Here is a 23,600-nt window from a genome sequence, read left to right on the forward strand (position 1 = left end):
CTCACATACACCAGACCAATACAGGTTTAAAGGTGAAATTTGCAGAAAATGCAACAAAGTAGGGCACATACAAACAGCATGTTGAGCAGACAAAAATAAATGGATTGCACAAAGTAGAGAAAAAGATAAAAGGTCAAGTTGCCATTTCAAATAGAGCACTAGTCTGCATGGTGTTGATGAAAAATCTAATAATGATGACAGTGACACAGGAATGGGTACAGTTGATATTTACAATATGAAAACTAACAATAGACAAGCAATATGGCTTATACCACAACTGAAGAGCAAATTAACTAAAGTGGAACTGGGCAATGGCTTAACTGTTTCAGTCATTTGACAAATGAATGGCATTTCAAAGATACTAAACTAAATCTGCAGATATCCAACTAAAAACTAATATTGGAGAAAAGATAACACCTGTGGGAATAATGTTCGAAACAGTGAAATGCAACAACCAACACACCACACTGGGCTTACATATGGTAAAACCAGGAAGGCCAGCATTATAGGGACGTGATTGGCTGAGACAACTACAATTTGATTAGAGATCCATCTACCATCTGCATGCCACATCCTCTGCAATAGAGTCAATTAAAAGCAAATTAAGACAGGTACGGGATGATACCACAACAGTGTACAAGGATGGGATTGGAAAACTCAAACATATCAAGTGTAAAATAGTGCTTAATGAAAATGCCACACCCAAGTTTCACAAAGCCCGTCCGGTTCCTTATACCATTCATGATAAAACAGCCAGTGAGAGAGATTGCATGGAGGCTGAGGGAATTATTTCCAAGGTTGAGTGGAGCTCATGGGCAATGCCAGTGGTCCCAGTAGCCAAGAAGAATGGGTCTGTCAGGATCTGTGGTGATTTTAAGGTCACCCTCAACCCAGTACTGAATGTAGATCAATACCTTCTGCCCAGAATAGAGGACATCTTTGCAAACCTTTCTGGAGGAAAACACTTCAGCAAAGTGCACTTAGCTGAAGCCCACCTACAGAAGGAAGTGGAAGAAGAGTTGAAGTGCTTCTCACCATAAACACTGACAAAGTATGTTATCGCTATAGCAGACTTATTTTTGGAGTAGTGTCTGCATCTGCACTCTGGCAGAAAGCAATGGACCAGGTGCTGTAAGACTGTCCGGGCACTTATTGTTACCTGGAGGACATCATTGTTATCAGTGAGGGTGACAACAAATATCTACAAAATACCCTGACAGTGTTAAAAAGAAGGTTCTTTAAACTAAGCATCACTTACTGTGGTCACACCATTGACACCCAAGGTTTACATAAATGTGCTGAGAAAATTTAAGCAGTGGTGATTTCCCTCAAGGCCAAAGGATGTGTCATAGTTGTGGTGTCCTTCTTAGGTTTTGTCAATTACTATTACAGGTTCCTGCCAAACCTGGCTACTGTGCTCCATCCCTTGAACTCTCCAATACAGATCAGGAAGAAATGGTCATGGACAAAGCAGTGTGAGCTGGCTTTCAAAAAGGTAAAGGAAATGGTGATGTCAGACACTGTATCCACACATTGTGACCACATCGTCTACTTCACCTTATGATATAGGTACAGTCCTACCACATGTTATGAGTGATGTAAGTGAATGCTCATAGCCTTTGCATCATGTTCCTTTCCACTCATAGAAAAATTACAGAGAGGCCTTGAGTTTGGTTTGGGGCGTAAAACATTTGAACCAGTGCTTGCGTGCGAAAGAGTCTGTCCTCTTTAATGATCAATCACCACTCGTGTCCATTTTCAACCCATTATATTAACAGCAGCAGCATGAATTCAGAGATGGGCTCTGTTTCTTGTAGGACACAATTATGAGACTGAATTCAAGAGGACAACTAATGATGGAAACACTGATGGATTGTCCTGTTTACCCTTGGAAAAGGAAATAACTGAAAAATTTACAAAAGAGGACATTTCTCTTGATGTATTCTTCCTAATGCAAATTGAGTCTCCCTATTATGGCAAAGATAACCATAAAAGACCCAACACTATCTCAGGTCTAATTGCCAACCAAAATAGATGGAATATATAGCAGAAATTCCAGTTTCCCCATTTTCACCAGAGCCAGAATGAACTTGCCCTTGACAGGGGTTGTCTTATGTGGAGATTTAGAGTTGTATCATCCAAGCTGAGAGCTGAAGTGTTGGACGAGCTACATGCTGGTCATCTAGGTGTAGCCAAAATGAAAGTGTTGGCTCAAAACTTTGTGTAGTGGTCTGGGATAGATCAGCAGATATATACAGTGGCATGCAAAAGTTTGGGCACCCTGGTCAAAATTTCTGTTACTATGAGTAGTTAAGTGAGTAGAAGATGAACTGAACTCCAAAAGTCATGAAGTTAAAGACAAAACACTCTTTTCAACATGTTAAGCAAAATTATTGTATTATTTTTGTTCTGTACAATTTTAGAGTGAAAAAAAGGAAAGGAGCACCATGCAAAGGTTTGGGCACCCCAAGAGATTTGAGCTCTCCGATAACTTTTACCAAGGTCTCAGACGTTAATTAGCTTGTTAGGGCTATGGCTTGTTCACAGTCATCATTAGGAAAGGCCAGGTGATGCAAATTTCAAAGCTTTATAAATACCCTGATTCTTCAAACCTTGTCCCAACAATCAGCAGCCATGGGCTCCTCTAAGCAGCTGCCTATCACTCTGAAAATTAAAATAAATGATGCCCACAAAGCAGGAGAAAACTATAAGAAGATAGCAAAGCGTTTTCAGGTAGCCATTTCCTCAGTTCGTAATGTAATTAAGAAATGGCAGTTAATGGTGGAGGTCAAGTTGAGGTCTGGAAGACCAAGAAAAGTTTCCGAGAGAACTGCTTGTAGGATTGCTAGAAAGGCAAATCAAAACCCCTGTTTGACTGCAAAAGACCTTCAGGAAGATTTAGCAGACTCTGGAGTGGTGGTGCACTGTTCTACTGTGCAGCGACACCTGCACAAATATGACCTTCATAGAAGAGTCATCAGAAGAAAACCTTTCCTGCGTCCTCACCACAAAACTCAATGTGAGAAGTTTGCAAAGGAACATCTAAACAAGTCTCATGCATTTTGGAAACGTCCTGTGGACTGATGAAGTTAAAATAGAACATTTTGGCTGCAATGAGCAAAGGTACGTTTGGAGAAAAAAGGGTGCAGAATTTCATGAAAGGAACACCTCCCCAACTGTTAAGCACGAGTGTGGACTGATCATGCTTTGGGCTTGTGTTGCAGCCAGTGGCACGGGGAACATTTCACTGATAGAGGGAAGAATGAATTCAATTAAATACCAGCAAATTCTGGAAGCAAATATCACACCATCTGTAAAAAAGCTGAAAATGAAAAGAGGATGGCTTCTACAACAGGATAATGATCCTAAACACACCTCAAAATCCACAATGGACTACCTCAAGAGGCGCAAGCTGAAGGTTCTGCCATAGCCTTCACAGTCCCCCGGCCTAAACATCATCAAAAATCTGTGGGTAGACCTCAAAAGCGCAGTGCATGTAAGACAGCCCAAGAATCTCACAGAACTAGAAGCCTTTTGCAAGGAAGAATGGGCAAAAATCCCCCAAACAAGAATTGAAAGACTCTTAACTGGCTACAGAAAGCATCTACAAGCTGTGATACTTGCCAAAGGGGGTGTTACTAAGTACTGACCATGCAGGGTGCCCAAACTTTTGCTTTGGGCCCTTCTCTTTTTTAATTATTTTGAAACTGTAAAAGATGGAAATAAAAAAGAATAATCTTGCTTAAAACATTAAAGAAATGTGTCATCTTTAACTTTATGCCTTTTGGAAATCAGGTCATCTTTTACTCACTTAGCTATTCACAGTAACAGAAATTTTGACCACGGGTGCCCAAACTTTTGCATGCCACTGTATATTCCAAGTTGAGATGCACTCAATATTGAGTTGGAGTTTATAGCTAAGCAGGGAGGTGTTGTTGTGCATTTGATATTTCAGTGGTATTTGAGCAGTCTTGTGGATATGTTGTTTGACTGGACATTCTAAGTTTAAGTAATTCATTATGGGCTAACTGTCATAGTAGATGAATGGCATATATCATCACACTAGTATGTCACATGGGGGTACCTTGTTTCAAGTAAAACCAAAGTGAGACATGCATTCCAGACTCCCATGTTTTCCTTTCAATCAGTTTTATGTTCTGGTGTTGCAATACATAACAATAATGTCGAACAATAAACACGTTCTTGTGGTTTTGCCAACTTCCCTCTGTAACCATAATCTGAGCTAGCTTTGAAAGAACTGCAGGATCATAACAATAAATCCACCGATCTTTTGCTTTTGACTTGATTGGAATCACTAAAGTGTTCTGCTAGTCTCATTTTATTTACCTGGGATATAGTCTGAATGCTGTACACCTTCTCCAGAGAAACAGCTTCACATGAAATGAAGTCTGAAGTCAAAGCCCTTTTGCTTGCCTTTCATTAGCTTTTCCAACACATGTTCCTTACTATTTACAATAATTTCATAACCCCTCTAACTGCCCCAGTCCCACACTTTCACCATTGGCTGCACACATTCATTATCATGGTTCATTGCTTTGTTAAAGCAATTAAGAGGTGATTATATCCCTGACTGTTGGCCTCCCCGCTGATTTAACCAATAGGTTCAACAGCAGTTACTAACAGTTTTTCAAAACACATTTTTTTTCCTGGGTGGCACCTGTGAGTTAGAAATTAGCCTTTAATGCTTGGAGACTCCAGGGCAATTCTTCAGGGTGGATCAGCATGGGTTTCATTAACAGACCTCAATTAAAAACAGGAGTAACCTGTTATGATATTTTTGATCCTTGGTTTCATGCCAGATATCTTTGGTTATATGCTAAATATCTTCAGCTTTCTTTTTACCTTTGATTTTCTGCTTCTTTAAGCTCTGGAAGTGAAAACAGGAAAGTGCTTTTTGATTTGAAAGCAAGTGAGTGTGATTTGGAAAATATTACATCTAAAGAGACTGTAAGCTCTAAATATTTTGAATGTTTCAGTAATGTGTGGAACTATAATTATTACGTTTTGTAACAATTCTGAAGGATTGAAGACAACTATCCTTTGGCTTGAATTGTAAAACTTCGTATTACACAGGCACTGAAGGAGTTTGTGGCATTCTATGAATAAGATGCTTGTAGAACATTCAGTTTAATAAAGATATGAACTATGAAAGTATACAGTTTTGAATTAAATAATACAAGTTTTAATAAAGAAGGCTTTTGGCATCCTGGCATTCATAAATCAAAGTATTGAGTATAGGAGTTGGGATGTTATGGTGAGGTTGTACAAGACATTGGTGAGGCCAAATTTGGAGTATTGTGTGCAGTTCTGGTCACCTAACTGTAGGAAGGACTAGACAATGGGGTGACCCATTGGGGCACCCTTTGAGAGAAGGTTAGTGCAGTCTGATGTGGCCAGAATAAAAATCAAGTTTTCCTGAATACTATTGGTATCGCTTTGCTTTGGAAACTGAAGTAGAAAAGCTCAGATTATTAAAGAAGAATGACACGTAGCAAAGCAAATATAACTGCTCCTTATTTAATGAAGGATACTTTTGATGGCATCACTTCTAGTTTATCTGCCACCCTTGTGCCTCTCGTTGTCATTCTGGAGATGTGCAGTCCTTTCATTCCCGTCTCTTCATCCCTTCTGCTGTTTGTTGTTTGTCTCTGATCCTGGAGACGTGCATGCCTCTCCTCCTCTGTCTCTTCTTCTCTCATCTTTTTTTGTCCTGACTCTTTGATCCTGGAGTCATGCAGCCCCGGCCTCATCCGATTCTTGTTCTCTCACTCTCCTTGCCACTTCCCGACGGCGTTTGGCGTCATCTCTTGACCGTAATGTCCCCCTTCCCTTTCTACGTGGCATAATTAGGCTGACCATTTTTTTTTACCCTAATGCTGGATAGAAGATACGAAGCAGTAACACCAAAGGATGCTGATTATTCTTGATGATGTGGTTGGCGCTCTCCTAAATGGACGTGATATAGTCACCGCTGTCCTTTGACTGCAGCAAAGGGTTGATGGGTGTCTCAAAGTACATCATTACAATAAGATTTAATTATCTCCTATTGATGGGTGGCAGTTAGATCTGTCCCAATCCTGCACATGCTGCTGGTGATTAGCAGAATGTGACCCCTCGAAATAGTGCTGCCCTGCCCTTTTGCTGTGGTAGGTGTCGCTGTTGAGGCTGGCCGTATGCATGCGTCAGGCTGTCGCGTCCCGATTTCCATGATGGCTGATCAGCTCTTGGGTTAAAAGGGAGCCTGTTGATTTTTGCGAATGAGCAATTTTATATGAATATATAATCCTGAATTTTGTCTGCATTCTGTAAGTTAGCACATTTTATTTCGATTGAGCCAAAAAAAAGTGCCACTGTAATGCATCGTTTGCGCTAATTGGAGGTCACAAACAGACAAACAGACAGACAGAGCATGAGAGTTTTAGTAGTATATAGATATCAGTAAGATCAAAAGAGTGCAGAGAAGATTTACTAGGATGTTGCCGGGTCTTCAGGAGTTGAGTTACAGGGAAAGATTGAACAGGTTAGGACTTTATTCCTTGGAGCGTAGAAGAACGAGGGGAGATTTGATAGAGGTTTACAAAACCACGAGGGTATAGACAGAGTAAATGCGAGTAGGCTCTTTCCACTTAGATTAGGAGAGATAAATATGAGAGGACATGGCTTTAGGGTGAAAGGGGAAAGTTTTAGGGGGAACATTAGGGGGCACTTCTTCACTCAGAGAGTGGTGGGAGTGTGGAATGAGCTGCCATCTGACGTGGTAAATGTGGGCTCACTCAAGTTTTAAGAATAAATTGGATAGATGCATGGATGGGAGAGGTCTGGAAGGTCATGGACTGGGTGCAAGTCAATGGGACTAGTGGAATAAAGTTTCGGCACAGACTAGAAGGGCCGAATGGCCTGTTTTCTGTGCTGTAGTGTTCTGTGGTTCTATGGTTCTAATGATGATACATAATTAAATTTACAACAACAAAGCAGAGATGGCATTACGAGTCTTAATCTTGCTAGGCAGGTGTCTCAGAATTGTTGACTTGCTATGACTCGGGTTCTGTGTTATCTGAGGTGACAAATGAGAGAAATCTGGTTCCTATGGACTCTATCAGCGTTGGAGCTGCAGATGTCTTACAGAACAGGTGGTGATGTTCTCCTTGTATTACTAATTCTGGGCTTACATGTACTCTCAATGCATGGGCAGGACACAAAGTTCTCAATACTTTCCAAGAAAGTCTTTTTTCACCTTGAGGCCAGCAGTTTCTAGAATCAATAGGTCTGTTTTACGTACTTTTCCACAAATCTTGTGGCAACGTTTCTGTTCATGCTGGTGGTTTAGTGCCAGGAGAATGGAGATAACATAAAGGATTAGCAAATCTGGGGTTTGCTAATCCACTAGATTAGAACATCGTTGTACTGCTCTCCATTATTGTGCTGCCCGTTATTGATGCAGGGGAGTCAAATCCACCGCAGAGAGCAAGTTCAAGCAGTAATTTCAATCAATCTCTATTAGAAATTACCATCAGTAAAGAAGTATAAGAAACTGCTGGATTATCAGAAAAACATACCTAGTCTTGTTCAAGAAAAGAAATAATTAATTCTTAGCAGGTCCGGCCCAAACACATGTCCAGAACAATCAATATAGTTAGATTAGATTATTAGATTATGAGGACACACAGTCCTCTTTTATTGTCATTTAGTAATGCATGCATTAAGAAATGATACAATGTTCCTCCAGTGTGAGATCACAGAAACACAAGACAGACCAAGACCGAAAAACTGACAAAAGCCACATAATTATAACATATAGTTACAACAGTGCAAGCAATACCGTAATTTGATAGCGAACAGACCATGGGCACGGTAAAATAAAGTCTCAAAGTCTCTCGAAAGTCCCATTATCTCACGCAGGCGGTGGAAGGAAGAAAACTCTCCTTGCCATGAGCTTCCAGCGCCACAAACTTGCCGATGCAGCATCCTGGAAGCACCTGACCACAGTCCGACTCTGAGTCCGTCTGAAAACTTTGAGCCTCCGACCAGCCCTCTGACACTGAGCACCAAGCACCATCTCTGCTGAGTGCTTCGACCCCACCCCGGACACCAGCAACAAGCATAGCCAAGGATTTGGGGCCTTCCCCTCCAGAGATTCTCGATCGCACAGTAGCAGTGGCAGCAAACCAGGCATTTCAGAAGTTACTCCAGATGTTCCTCCGTGCTTCTCATGTCTGTCTCCATCAAATCAGAATTGTGCATGGCATCCTACTTACAAATACCGCTATCATTCACTGGAGAGGCCGTGCGCGTTGCGTCGCACTGCCATCTTCTCCTCCCTCCCAGTTTACTTCTTAAATGACCTCTGAAATGTTTTGAGGGGAATTACAGACAAAAATTGATGCTGACCCTTTCAGCAATGTTTACATCCTGTGAATAAGTAAATAACTGAGAGTTCTTTTAAATTTTATTGATGTTGTGGTGTTCATTTCAGCACTGCCATAAATTAGCTGCATTAAATTCTGTTCATTATTAATTAAGTTCAAAGTTTAATATTCAAATTATAATAAGGATAAAATAATTTCAATTATGTTCCAGAGTTTAACCATTTTCTTTAACTATATATCGACTTCTGGTGTTGTAACACCACAAAGAGGAAATTCATTTGATCTTGCAGTTTGAAATGGCTTTCAGCATCTGTAACTTATTGATTTAAGTTTATTATGATGGCTTTTCCAGAGTATTTAAATAAAGCTGTACCATCAAGCATCATACCCCAACTGTATTAACAGAAAGTGTGGATATGAATGACAAGGAGAATTTATACTAAAATCAAAAGTGATATTTTAAAAAGATAAATAATATACCGTAGCGGCAGCTTGAACAAACCAATGCCGCTGCTGGCCCCATAGCAAGGTTGTTATCCTATATCCGATAATTGATATTCTGATCAATTATCAAATGTTTGATAATTAACAACGTTCCACAAAGTCAAATAAATGGAATTGATCCTTTACGAGGGGTGATTGATAAGTTCGTGACCTAAGGTAGAAGGAGTCAATTTTAGAAAACCTAGCACATTTATTTTTCAACATAGTCCCCTCCTACATGTACACACACAGTCCAGCGGTCGTGGAGCATACGGATCCCTTCTTTGTAGAAGTGGTCCACAGCGGGGTGATTGATAAGTTTGTGGCCTAAGGTAGAAGGAGATGAGTTATTAACTTCAAACTTTCTGCATTATCACTCAAAGAATTGAACTGCACGTGCAGGTAACGAGAGCGTCTTGGACCTCCAGTTGGTCCACAGCAGGGGTGATTGATAAATTCGTGACCTAAGTAGAAGGAGATGAGCTCTCATTACATGCACGTGCAGTTCAATTCTTTGAGTGAAAATGCAGAAAATTTGAAATTAATAACTCATCTCCTTCTACTTTAGGCCACAAACTTATCAATCACACCTGCTGTGGCCCATTTTCTGGAGGTCCAAGATGCCGACTTCCACAAAGAAGGGATCTGTATGTTCCACGACCACTGGACTAAGTGTGTAAATGTAGGAAAAATAAATGTGCTAGGTTTTCTAAAATTGACTCCTCCTACCTTAGGCCACAAACTTATCAATTACCCCTCGTATTTGCAACTAACAAAACATACAATCTAGAAATGATGAAACTTATAAAAGTAAGACTAGTGATATCAGATGTAAAGTGGACTTAAGCAAAGTTAAGCATAATTAAGCACTGTTAAATGAAGTTAAACGATCAACAAAAGATATGGCACCTAGAGGTTCCCAGCTCTAAACTGCCCAGAACAAACCATGAATACATAGCTAAACCCTTCCATTGTACAACACCACCCCCACCCCTACCCACAGGACCATTCACCACAAGAAGCATAAGAATGTGCAACAAAGAATAGAAAGCAGATAGAGAACAGATGCATGGATCCTACATGTATAACACAGTTTATTTACCGTAAACCTAGAAACCACCCCCATTATCCTCAGGGCATCAGACAGACACAGAGGCTTTGCTGATATATTTTTCCAAAACTTTTCTTTATAGAATTGTGAGCTCATGCCATTATTTATGAGCATAGGGTGCTTACTGGTTTTGGCTGGAAGGAAACAAAAATGATGCAAAACAATTACTTGACACCCAGTTCTCTCCTCAAACCTTAAAAGCGTGTCCTCTTACTTTGGGGTAAAGGCAAGATGGTGGTGCATAAGGTCACAGCAGCCACTTCAGGTCCTACGAAAGGTGCAATTGTTCATCCTTTACACCTTTCTCATGATCACAAGACACTGATGGCTATCAAGAACATCAAGTACTGCAGATCTTCCCCACTAGTGAGTTGCTCGAGTGGAGTGGAGCTGGATTGGTCCGGACCGTTTTGTTGTCTGTGACAGGAAGTCGTTGGAGTTGATGGGCAAAGTGGTGTGCAGTCTAGCAAATGAAGCAAGTGATTGTTTTTAAAGCTCAAGTTTGAAGTACATTTATTTTCAAAGTATATACATGTCACCATAAACAACACTGAGATTCAATTTTTTGTGGGCATTCATAGTGAATTCAAGAAACACAATAGAATCAGTGAAAGACCTCACCCAACAGGATGGTCAAAAACCAAAGTGCAAAATAAACAGTAAACTGTGCAGATACAGTAAGAAAGAGAAAGATAAATAATAATAAGTCAGATAAAACTTCGAAGGATTTACTTTCATCAGTGCAAACAGGATTGAGCACTCCATGCAAGCATATGCAATCCTTCTTTCAATATTTTTCTTGATATTATATAAAATGCCAGAATACAAATATAAAATTCATGATACAAGTAAATAATACAAATTACATTACATTTAAACCACAGAATCCCATACTCCAAATCAATCATGTAGAAAAAAGATTGAATTTTGATCTTAATCAATTCGGGTTAGCGATTCCTATTTTAGGTAACATATTTTTTCCTCCCTCTTTTACGGATCGCGCTTTTCAAACTTGGAAGACTAAGGGTATTTTACGGTTTTTGGATTTATTTTTAGATGGTTCCCTTATGTCTTTTGAACAATTATCTAATAAATATAACTTATCAAGAATACATTTTTTTAGATATTTACAAGTTAGAAATTTCCTAAGTACTATACTTACTTCCTTTCCAATGCTTCCTCCTATATATATTTTAGATTCGATAATTAACCTTAATCCATGTCAGAAAGGTGCATCGGCTATGATTTATAATATTATTATGAAACTTAGGAAAGCTCCATTTGATAAGATTAGGGTAGATTGGGAACAGGAATTGGGGCTTACCATTTCTGTGGATGATTGGGGGCAGATTTTACAATTAGTTAATACTTCCTCTATTTGTGCTAAACATTCCCTAATTCAATTTAAAGTGGTTCATAGAGCACATATGTCCAAAGATAAGTTAGCGCGTTTTTACTCGCATATTAATCCTTTCTGTGATAGATGTTCGGGGCAGATAGCCTCTTTAACTCATATGTTTTGGTCTTGCCCTACTTTGGAAACTTTTTGGAGAGATATTTTCAATATTATTTCTAACGTATTAAATATAGATATCTCTCCTCACCCTATTACTGCTATCTTTGGACTACCTAAAATTTCTAGTAATCTTTCCCCTTCAGCCCGTAGAATGATTGCATTTCTTACTTTAATGGCGAAAAGATGTATTTTACAACATTGGAAAGAGCTTAATGCTCCAACTACCTTTTTTTGGTTTTCTCAGACGATTTTATGTTTGAATCTGGAGAAAATTAGAAGTAACCTTTATGATTCTTCATTTAAATTTGAACAGATTTGGGGACCTTTTATTCGATATTTTCATTTAATGTAATATTTACCCTTCTTGTTTTTTCTTCACTGTTTTAATGGAGGTCGGGATTGAGGACGTGATTTTAAGTTTAACTCTGTTTGGTTTCAAGTTAGCCCATTGCTTTGCTTTGCTTTTAGTTAGTTGCACGGTGGGTTTTTTTTTTGGGGTTTTTTTTAAAAAAAAATAAAAAAAAAAAAAATAAATAAAAAAAAAGAAAAAAGATTGAATTGTGAAATGAAATAAAATAAAATAATTGTATTTTATTTTTAAAAAATCTACCCCCCACTACCAAAATGTGCTGCTTGGTAAAAAAGAAGAAAAAAGAAAAATACCTTACCATGTGATATTATAATAATAATAATGGCTCAGATTCATACTTTAATAACAATTCAAAGATTGTGAAAATAATTCAGAAAGGGTCCCCATAGCATTAGAAAATCATGTTTAGAATCAGAAATTGAACAACGCATCTTTTCTAGATCAAGGCACAACATAACATCAGATAGCCATTGAACATGAGTGGGTGGGCAGCCTCCTTCCACTTCAGCAAGATCACCCTCCTGGCCTTAAGAGACATAAAGGCCAATACCCGCAAATTAGATGGCTTCAATTTTGTAGCACTATCCTCAACAATACCAAACAAGGCAGTCAAAGGATTGGGCTTGAAGCTGATATTGAAAAGTGCAGAAAAAGTTTGAAATACATCTTTCCAGAATTTTTCAAGGCTCGGACATGCCCAAAACATATGAATGAGTGTGGCCACTCCATTAGTATATCTATCACAGTAAGGGGAAATATCTGCGTAGAAACAGCAGAGCTTGTCTTTAGACATATGAACTCTATGTACTACTTTGAATTGTAATAAAGAATGATGAGCACATAATGATGAAGAATTAATCAATTTTAAAATAATCTTCCAGCTCTCTTCAGATATGAAAATCTGTAAATCCTTTTCCCAATCTCCTTTAATTTTATCTAAAGAGGCTTTTTTCAGTCCCAACAGTAGACCATAAATGTAAGATATTGAACCGCTATCAAAGGGTTTCAGATTAAAAATTGTATCTATTATATTCTTATCTGGACTTGTAGGAAATGTATGTATTTGAGATCTTAAAAAATCTCTAATCTGTAAGTATCAAAAAAAGTGAGTGTTGGAAAGGTTAAATTTCGTTGAAAGTTGCACAAAAGAAGAGAGATTCCTTCCATCAAACAAATTCTGAAATCGTTTCATATCCAATCTATCCCATTCTTTAAAAGATAAGTCAATTAAAATCACTTTCTAATTGGTTGCCTCTTTCTTTATCACTGATTGGCTGAATCAATTCTATGAAAATGAATATCTTACCTAAATTCATATACTTTTTTCAAGCTGTGCCTGTTTTTATTCCTAAATCTTTTTTTTGACTCTTTGGATTCAATTCTTTAGTCTGGCCTACCTGGGAAGTTTAAAGCCTGGGTGTATCAGCATGGCATTCTTCCCAGAATCCTGTGGCCCCTTCTCGTCTATGCAGTTCCGATCTCGACAGTCGAAACCTTAGAGAGGAGGGTTAGCAACCACCTCAGGAGATGGCTGGGGCTGCCAAAGATCCTGAGCAGCATCGCAATCTATGGACACCACAACAAACTGCAACTGCCCTTCAAATCCTTGGAGGAAGAATTCAAGGTAACAAGAGCCAGAGAAGTGCTACAGTATAGGGACTCAAGTGACCTGAAGGTGGTTAGAGCAGGGATCCACGTAAGTACTGGCAGGAAGTGGAGGGCAGAGGAAGCTGTTCAGGAGGCAGAGGCGAGGCTGCGTCACAGGAGGCTGGTGGGAGTGGTCACACAAGGCCGAGCTGGGCTAGGATCCTTTCCAACTCCCCAAATGGACACCAGAGGGAAGGAAAGGTGTTGTCTAGTTCAGGAGGAGGTGAGAGCAGTAGTGGAGGAGCAAGTGAGAGCCTGCAAGGCGGTGGGAATGAAGCAACAGGGAGCTTGGACAAGATGGGAGAATGCGGTAGAGAGGAAAGTGACCTGGGCTGCGCTTTGGGAAGCTGAACCACACCGCATCCAATTTCTCATCCAGGCAGTGTACAATGTGCTTCCAAGCCCATCAAACCTGCACACATGGGGCAAGGCAGAGTCATCTGTGTGCCCACTGTGCTCCAAGCGAGGAACCCTGGAGCACATCCTCAGCGGCTGCGCAAGGGCACTTGGTGAGGGACGGTACAGGTGGAGACATGATCAGGTCCTGAAGACCATCGCTGAAGCCGTCAGTGCAGGAGTTGAGTGGGCGAAGCGGTCCCGACCCTCCAAGCAGACCATTGCCTTTGTCAGAGCTGGGGAGCAGCCAATACCTGCCAAAAGAACATCTGCAGGCATTCTGACCTCTGCAAGGGACTGGCAGCTGTTGGTGGACCTCGAAGGGCAGCTGAAGTTCCCCAACCATATCGCAGCCACCACCCTGCGACCAGACATTGTCCTAGTGTCTGAGTCGACTAAGCAAGTGGTACTGCTGGAGCTGACAGTCCCATGGGAAGATAGCTTGGAGGAGGCCTTTGAAAGGAAGCTCTCCAAGTATGCAGGACTGGTCAGCAACTGTCAGCAGGCTGGATGGAGAGTGAGGTGTCTCCCAGTGGAGGTTGGTTGTAGGGGATTCATAGCCCGTTCTTTAGTTAGAGCCTTCAGCATTTTGGGCATCGAGGGAGAGAGGAATAGGAGAGCCATCCGCAGTACCACCGATGGGGCAGAGAGGGCCTCAAGATGGCTGTGGCTCAAAAGAGGGGAGCAATGGAGTCATAAGTAGCTAGCCATCTGGACACAAGCTGGGGTCTGATCAGCCCCGGCTGGGTCACCTGGAGGAGGTTGTATGATGTTGAAAGACCCGAAACACCCGATGATTCCAGGAACATCACTGAAGATGTGTCCAGAAGCATCAATAGATGTATGTACACAGCTTTCTTCCTATATATGGAAGAATAAAAAACCTCGTATAAATAAAGCTCACCTTCAAAACACCAAACAGAACGGAGGATTTACCTTATCCAATTTTAGGTTATATTTTTGGGCAGTTAACATACGAAATATTACATTCTGGATAAATTACATTAACCATGAGAATTGCCCTACATGGGTTTCTTTGGAAGTCAACTCCGTTATAAAATTTTCCATTATCGCTTTACTTGGATCCTCGCTTCCTTTGTCTTTAAATAAACTAATTGACAATGTGGTGGTTAAGCATACATTGAGGATTTGGTTACAGTTTAGAAAACATTTTGGTTTATTGAGTGTCTCCCTCTCAAGTCCCATATTTGCTATTTGTTTTTTTAAACCATCTTTAATTGACTTATCTTTTAGAGCATATGAAATTCTGATAAGAAGTATAGACCACTAATCTTAAATAAGAGCACAACCCAGAAAAATGAAGCCATTATCACTATTGAAGAAAGAAGTTAACCAGTGGAAGAGCATTACCCTCCATGGAAGGTATCCCCATGATCTGAGCAGACTAGATGTGGACAAGGAATCATCGAACACCTGGCTCAGAGCTGGAGATCTCTTCCCAGAAACAGAAAGATTCCTTGAGGCAATACAGGACCAAGTGGTTAACACAAAAAAATATCAAAAATACATAATAAACAGTCAACAAATTTGAGATGGTAAATGTAGAAAATGCCAAGAAAAACCAGAAATAATCCAACACTTTACAGGATCCTGTAGCAGTTTAACACAATCTGGTTACTTACACAGGTACAATCAAGTGACAAACATCTTTCATCAAAATCATGCTTAAAAATACAAACTCATTAATGAAATCATGCCTTACTATAAATAGAAGCCTGATCCAGTTTTAGAGTCAGAATACTACAAATTATATTATGCAGTTATTACACTTAGGACAATCCATAAAAACTGTCTGGATATAATAACACAGGATAAATAAGCAACAGCAACGTTTTTTTTATAGATATAGCCATTCTAAATACATATAACTTACAGAAATCAATAAGTGAAGAACACCAGAAATACACTGATTTAAAAGAGGAAATTGAAAAATGTTGTAACATGGACAAGATATACACTGTCCTGATAGTAATATTTACAACTGCTGTCTTCTCAAAGGCACTGTACAATAGCATTAAACAATTAGGCCTACACAGTAATATGTATGTAGATCTTCAGAAAGCCACAATACGAAGCATCACTAGAATAGTCTGAAAGTTCCCAGCAATTGAGAAATGAGTGGCTTGGTATGCCTATACCACAGATTTTACCAGCTTAATCTGAGAAAAAAAATAATAATAAACAAATGAGCATGCTTGAGCTGAGAAAAAAATTTAGAAAGTAATAATAAAAAATAAGCAATAAATATCGAGAACATGAGATGAAGATTCCTTGAAAATGAATCCGTACATTGTGGGAATAGTTCAGTGATGGGGCGAGTGAAGTGATCCCATCTGGTTCAAGAGCCTGATTGTTGAAGGGTAATAACTGTTCCTGAATCTGATGGTGCAGCACCTGAGGCTCCGGTACCTTCTTCCCGATGGCAGCAGGGATAAGACAGTATGACCTAGATAGAGGGAATCTTTGATGGTGAATGCTGCTTTCCTGTGACAGTGCTCTCTCTAGATGTGCTTTACCTATCATGGACTGTGCTGTATTCACTACTTTTTGTACGCTTTTCCATCGAAGGGTATTGGTGCTTCCATACCAAGATGTGAATATACTCTAACCAGTCAATATACTCTATACCACATATCTATAGAGGTTTGTCAAAGTTTTAGATAACAGCTGAATTTTTGCAAACTTCTAAGAAAGTAGAGGCGCTGCCATGCTTTGCGATCGTGTAATCGTAAGACTCTGTTGGACACTGGTAATGTAGAATGCTGCAGTCTTGTGCATCGGTTCATTAGTGAGACTGATGGCTGGGGAGCTGCATGGTCTTGGTTGCAGCGTGGACTGGGCCTGTTGCAGCCATCCGGGGAGGGAAGCTGAAGGTGTGGGAGAGAGCAGAGACTCAGCGGGCACGCTGGAAACCACGCTGGTTGGGACTGGTCACTCTTGTCGCTACGGCCCTCGAGTGTTCGTGTGGTGGAAGAGAAGCTGGACAGCTGTGGACTGGCACCTCCCAACAACATCCAGGTACCATCAATCTACAGTCACTAAGGCTATATTATACTTTTTGTGAATGACTGCATGTTGACTGCTATCTGCTGTAAGTGCTTTAAGCCCTGTGCTGTGTATGACTGTTGGTACTATGTTTTACACCTTGACTCCGGAGAAACTTTGTTTCATTTGACTACATTCACGAGTGTTAATGTATGCTTGAACTTGAAGATTCTGTCCATCCTATCTGGGCCTCTTATAAATTTAAAAGCCTCTATCAGGTCTCCCATCAGCCTCCTGCTGACATGAGGCTCACTAGCCAATCGTTACCTAGATTATCCCTATTTCTTTTGTTTTACAAAGGCACAACATTTGCTAGTCTCCAATCTTCCAGGACCTAGCCTGTTGCTGGTGAGGACACAAGGAACATTGTCAAAGCCCCAGCAATCTCCTCACTTTCTTCTTTTAATATCCTAAGATATATGCCATCATGCCCTGTGAACTTATCCACATTATTGCTTTTCTGAATTCTCAGCACTACATCCTCCTTCATCTCAAGATGCCCAGCACATTAGCATGCCCCAGTTACACTGCTTGCTGTCTGAAGTGACATCCACTCACTCTCCTAGGTGGAATCACCAAGAAAACAACATGATTCAGCATTCACATCAACAATATGATTACAGCAGTTATTCAATCGTGAGGAACTGACTCTATACAACAAAGTCAGACCAACCCCAAGTATTTGTATACATTAGTTATTGTGACCTGAACATGCACATTAGATTCTGATGTAACATTTATTACATCATTACTACTAGTAACATTTATTACTAGCACATTTATTATTTCTATATATATTTAATATATATTATTGTTTTAAAGCCGTGTTCACAACCGGCAGACCTCTTGATTCTATGGAATAAATGACAACTAAAACAGCCAGCCACAACAATTAAATACAAGAAGAGATACAAACTGTTTGTCTCTGCTGATACAGAGCTAAATTCTGCCCCAAAAAGACAGATTGCACAACACATTGCCACTGGATGTACAGTACATTGAGTGATACTGTACATTGTTGAGTGATAACTTCACTCAGCTTCACTGAACTAATTCCATAACTATGGACTCACTTTCAAAGACTCTATAACTCATGTCCTTGATCTTTATTGCTTAGTTATTTATTATTATGATTCTGTTTCATTTCTCTCACTTTGTATTTGCACAGTTTGTTGTCTTTTGCACACTGGTAGATAGCCTGCCTTTGTTATGTGTGGTTTTTCATTGATTGTATTGTGTTTCTTTTTATTTACTGTGAATGCCCGCATGAAAATGAATCCCGTGGTAGTATATGGTGACAAATACGTACTCTGATAATAAATTTTACTTTAAACTTTGAACTCTGAACATGCCCAGTAAAGGGAAAATGCTATATGTCTTCTTTATCACCTTGACACAAATATATAAAATTACGAGAGACACACAGTGCCAGTATTCCAATGTAGGAGTGCATAAAACAAGAGGGCAGAGAGTGAAAATAGGAGGGAGGATTCTCGAAAAGAATCTGAGGAGTAAACTTTTCACACAGCTCTGGAATGAGCTACCAAATGAGGTAGTGGACACAGCAACAGTAATAACATTTAAGACAGGTACTTGAAAGAGCAAAGCACAGAGGCACATGGAATTAATACAGACAAGTAACATTAGTATAGATAGCTGGCATCGTTGTAGCTAAAGGGCCTGTTGCTAAATTCTACAGCTCACTGACTGTATGACACCAGGAAAGGATTTTGATAGACATATGGATGTTTCATCCCTTTATGTAGTGACAACGCTTTATATTTCCTTGGGATGTGTTATTTTCAATGTCATGAGAAGTGAAATCAAGAATTCTCGACAAATTATTACCTACAAGTGTTGTCACTTTGTTGTTGACTGGGCCACCATCTGTTGGTTTATTTCATCAGCACTGCAGCTGCATCAACTTAATTAGCATCTATTTAAAGACAAATCATCTGTGAAGGTCAGGAAAATCTACCTCCAGGACTATTACCTAGCGCACTTCCATCTTTACCTCAGATCCTCTGCTGCCGAGAACTTTCCCAATGTCTTCTGCCTTTGTTAGTTTTGTTGTTCTGACTTATCCCACCAATACCTGTCCTGACTTATCCCACCAATACCTGTCCTGACTTATCCCACCAATATCTGTCCTGACTTATCCCACCAATATCTGTCCTGACATCCCATCAATACCTATCCTGACTTATCCCACCAATACCTGTCCTGACTTATCCCACCAATACCTGTCCTGACTTATCCCATCAATACCTGTCCTGACTTATCCCACCAATACCTGTCCTGACTTATCCCACCAATATCTGTCCTGACTTATCCCACCAATATCTGTTTTGAATGGAAACTCATTCCAATCTGCGCACTCAGGTTTATGACCACACACACACCCATTATAGCCTCCAGTCCCACAGACCCCAAACACTGCAATGGCAATTTCTACCTCCCCTCAAATATTCAAACAGCTGTGTCCTGATAGAGCCAACAGTTAAGCCTGCTCTTGCCCCACAAAACCTGTTTCTTATCTTGACTCTATTTTTTTCTCCTATTATCTAGTCCCTTCCCATTTACATCTAAGACACCTCTGACACTCTTCAACACCTTGGCATTTCCTGTTTCTGAGTCTCACTGTCTCACTCTCATCATGGGTGTCCAACCCCTCTAAACTTTCCATCCTATACCAGGAGGGTGCGAGGGCCCTTGTCTTCTTCCTTGGCCACAGGGCCAACCAGTCCCCTTCAATCATCCAGCTTCTTTTGCTTGCCTAAACTTATTCTGACAATAAACAACTTTTCCTTTAACTGCACTCATTTACTCGATATGACAACTGGCACTACACCCATCTTTTATTGAATGCATAGAACTTTCTTTGTTTAAGTGCTAATCGGGTCTTTTGCCTCATTGCATTTCCCATTATGGTAATGTCTGTAATGGTGATGCTTCCTACTCTTGTGCAGCGTGAAGAAATTTCATTTAATTTCGTGTCAATCTCCACCCCATTCTCACTTCCACATGGCTCACCTCTGACTCTATCTTTCCCTTTCATGTTGTATTCTGAGATATAGTTTAGTTACCAATATCCATTATATCCATCTCTCTCACAGCCATCTTGACTACAGCTCCATTCCTCCAACGCCTTTATATTCGGTCTGATGACATTCTTCCATGCCAGTTCACTTAATGTCTCCTTCCTCTCTACCATGATCAACAGGTTTTCAACTGCTTCTCTGTTATTTTTCTCACTTCTGCTCACATTTGCTCCCCTCTAGCCGTGGTAAAGATAGGGTTCCCATCATCCTCAGCTTAACCAATGCGCTGCCCAATGTAAGTTGGAGTAATAGCCCTCATTTCCTGTCTGAGTCTGTTGCAACATTTGCTATTGTTATCCTGCTAAATTTGGTGCATGGCCTATCATAGACATCCCTATGTTTTCTCCAACCCTCCCTGTCTTTAAACATACTTGTATTCTCACTTTTCAGTTCACATAAAAGGTTTTTGACTCCAAACATAGACTCTGCTTCTCTCACCACTGATCCTGTCCAACCTGCTGAGTGATTCCAGCATTCTCTCTTTTTGTTCCGGATTTCCACTACTTGCGATTTTTGATTCCACCGCTGATCTTGTCCAAATACCTTCTCTTAAATCTAACAACCTCTCCAACAAGGCCTCAGCTCTCTGCTCTGCTTTCATTTCCAATTCTGAACATTTACATCCCCCAACTTCCATCACACCAACACTGATGCAAATACCTTCAAATGTTTCATCATAAATATCAGAAAACCCTTCATAATGTAACCAGGTGACCATTGAATATCCTTTTTCTTTCATTGTTAAATTGCCACTTATGTATTCACTTTGGTAATGCTAAAATAGCTGCCTGTGCCTTTGAGAGAAAACGGTGATGTCATTTTGCATGGGTGGAGTGGAACAAAGAGTTGCCATGTCCTAGAAAGGACGACGTTGAAATGCTTTTCCCAGGTTTGGTGAGAGAAGGTGAATAATACTTGATAATACCCATGTAAATTTGTTTATATTTGTTTGTAAATCTACAACATCAGTAATATGATGTGTTTTACATGTGGATGCTTTAGATTTTCGTGAGTAAATGGATCAGCGCTGGATAGCGTAATTGCGAAGTTCCTTAATTGGCCTACTAGTTTAGTCATTTTAGTAATTCAACTACAAGGCAATATATTGTAAAAGTTTATATGTCTTTCTTTATTGTTTCATGGCCAAATCTGAATGTAACAGAGCAATGTGAATGTGTTAATCTCTGTTCACATAGCGTGAGTGAGGAGAACTCATTTCAAGGTCTAGCCTATATGTGTTTGGAAGTTAAGCACGTGTGTTCCAAATGTGAGTATATCTCTTAGTTGAGATGAGATGAATTTATTCATATTTTTGACGTTGTGTATAAGATACAGGGTTAGTGGGATTCTAATGTTGTTTGTATTTTTTTTTAAATTGCAATTACCCTATTGGTTTTGTATATTTTGTTTTAGTTATTTTCATACTGCATACGTAACAAGGGTGTGGTCTGAAGCTAAACTGAAATTGTAATGGTGGGAAATGTTTGTAAAAAAAATCTTGTCGTTTTTATTTTGATACCCTCTTTCTGTAATAAAACATCTAAAACTGATTAAGGAATTTAAGATCTGAAACATTATTTGTTGTCCTGTGTGTGTATTTTTCCCCAAGCTACAAAATTAAAATATGTTTGTGTTTTTTGTATCTTTCTGCTCCTTGGAGACAGCCTGTAAGGTTGGAATGTGAAAAGGTATGATCTTAGCAGGTTGACAAAAAAAATGCAATATCCTGGAAATTCATTTGTATAGTGTTGCGTTATCAGTGTTACACAATTGAAAATCAAATTCTCTGTGAGAGAAATATTTCCCTTTAGGAGATAATAGGAAATGTTGACATGGTTATTTGGCAAAATCGGGTGATTTTATTAAAACATAAATATCTCTGAGAAGGACTGACGGAGTACACGGAGATATGGTGTTCCTTAAGCTGGAGACTAATCGCAAGATAAATATTGGCCATTTAGGACTGAGGTGAGCAGAATTACTTTTCACTGACTTACTTTCACTTCATTAGAATTCTCTATCTCTGAGTGATTCCAAATGATCAGTCAACAAATATATTCAAGGCACTGACTGAAAATCTTCAGAAAACCTAAGGATTAAGGTAATATCACACAGAAAAGTGGAATTGAAGTGGAGGATCAGTAAATATCTTATTGAATGAAGCAGCAGGATAAAGGGGTCACATGGTCTACTTCCAAATCTTTTTTTTCATTTTGCTCTTCTAAGACCAAAATGTTTCATGAGGACTAGAGAGCATTTCTTATGAGGACAGGCTGGGCGAACAAGGGCTTTTTTCTTTGGAAAAAAGGAGAATGACAGGTGACTTGATAGAGGTGTACAAGATAAGAGGCATAGAGGCAAATAGACAGCCAGAGACTTTTTCCCAAGGCAGAAATGGCTAACGTGATGGGGCATAATTTTAATGTTATTGGAGGAATGTAAAGGGGGGATGTGAGAGGAAGTTCTTTTTGATACATTGAGTGGTAAATATGTGGAAGTTGTTGCCAGCGGTTAAGGAAGAGGCAAATACATTAGGAACATTTATGAGATTCTTAGAGAGATGCATGGATGGTATAAAAAATGGAGGGCTATATAGGGAGGAACAGATTTGATTAATCTTGGTGTAGGTTAAAAGGTCAGCACAACATCATGGGCTGAAGGCCCTGTGCTATGCTGTAATGTTCTATGTTCTATGAAAATATTCAGCCCATGATGATAACATCAGAACTAAGGTTCCCGTCCATCTCGAAATTGAGATAAAGTATGCAGATAATGTTTGTGTGCATATGGGGGTTGACCTCCAAGCCATTGCTAACTTGCTCACTGAAGCATATGGGCCTTATACTCATTTTTCGTAGGAGAAGGATGCTCTACTGTATTACATCACCCATTGAAAATAAACATACAGGGCAAGACCCCAAATAATATGGATTACTTTCCATATCCCTGAAAAAGTCTCTCAACAAAGGTAGATATTAGTGAGGAAATTCACCACCACTTTCAATGCACTAACAAAACCTTTGGTCAGTTGAGGAAAAGAGTATTTGAAGATCAAGACCTCAGTCCTGACACAAAACAGTGATCCTTGCCTTCCTTTTTGCTTTTGAACATGATAAGCATTGGCCATACACTCATACTGGGCATTGACATTATGCTCCTCAAGGCACTGGGAAGCTATCTTCCAACCAAGTGGGAATTCCACAAGGTCATCTTCATTGGGGAACCATGCTATCTGTGCACCTGACATTAGCCTAGCAAATTGAATTCATATTCTAAGCTCTGCTCTTGGTCCAACCACATATCCACCTCAGTCAGGAAAGCTCACCAGACCCTCTACTTCCTCAGGAGGCTAAAGAAATTTGGCATATCCTGATCAACTCTTATCAATGCACCATGAAAAGTATCCTATCTAGGTACTTAGTGGCTTGGTATAGCAACAGTTCTGCACATCACTTCAAGGAATTAGAGAGTGGTAGACACTCAAGCTATATTTTTTGCTACCTCAGTAAAGAAGCTAACATAA

At 39.7% G+C, this 23,600-nt stretch overlaps 1 protein-coding gene across 5 annotated transcripts in view; it reads right to left on the reverse strand.

Moving 5' to 3' along the window:
• The window catches only part of marchf1 (membrane-associated ring finger (C3HC4) 1), a 602,233-nt gene that overhangs the window by 274,561 nt on the left and 304,072 nt on the right, over positions 1-23,600 (reverse strand). The gene's annotated exons all lie outside the window — the stretch shown is intronic.

The sequence above is a fragment of the Mobula hypostoma genome, chromosome 4, assembly GCF_963921235.1.
Source record: "Mobula hypostoma chromosome 4, sMobHyp1.1, whole genome shotgun sequence".
Taxonomy (NCBI): domain Eukaryota; kingdom Metazoa; phylum Chordata; class Chondrichthyes; order Myliobatiformes; family Myliobatidae; genus Mobula; species Mobula hypostoma.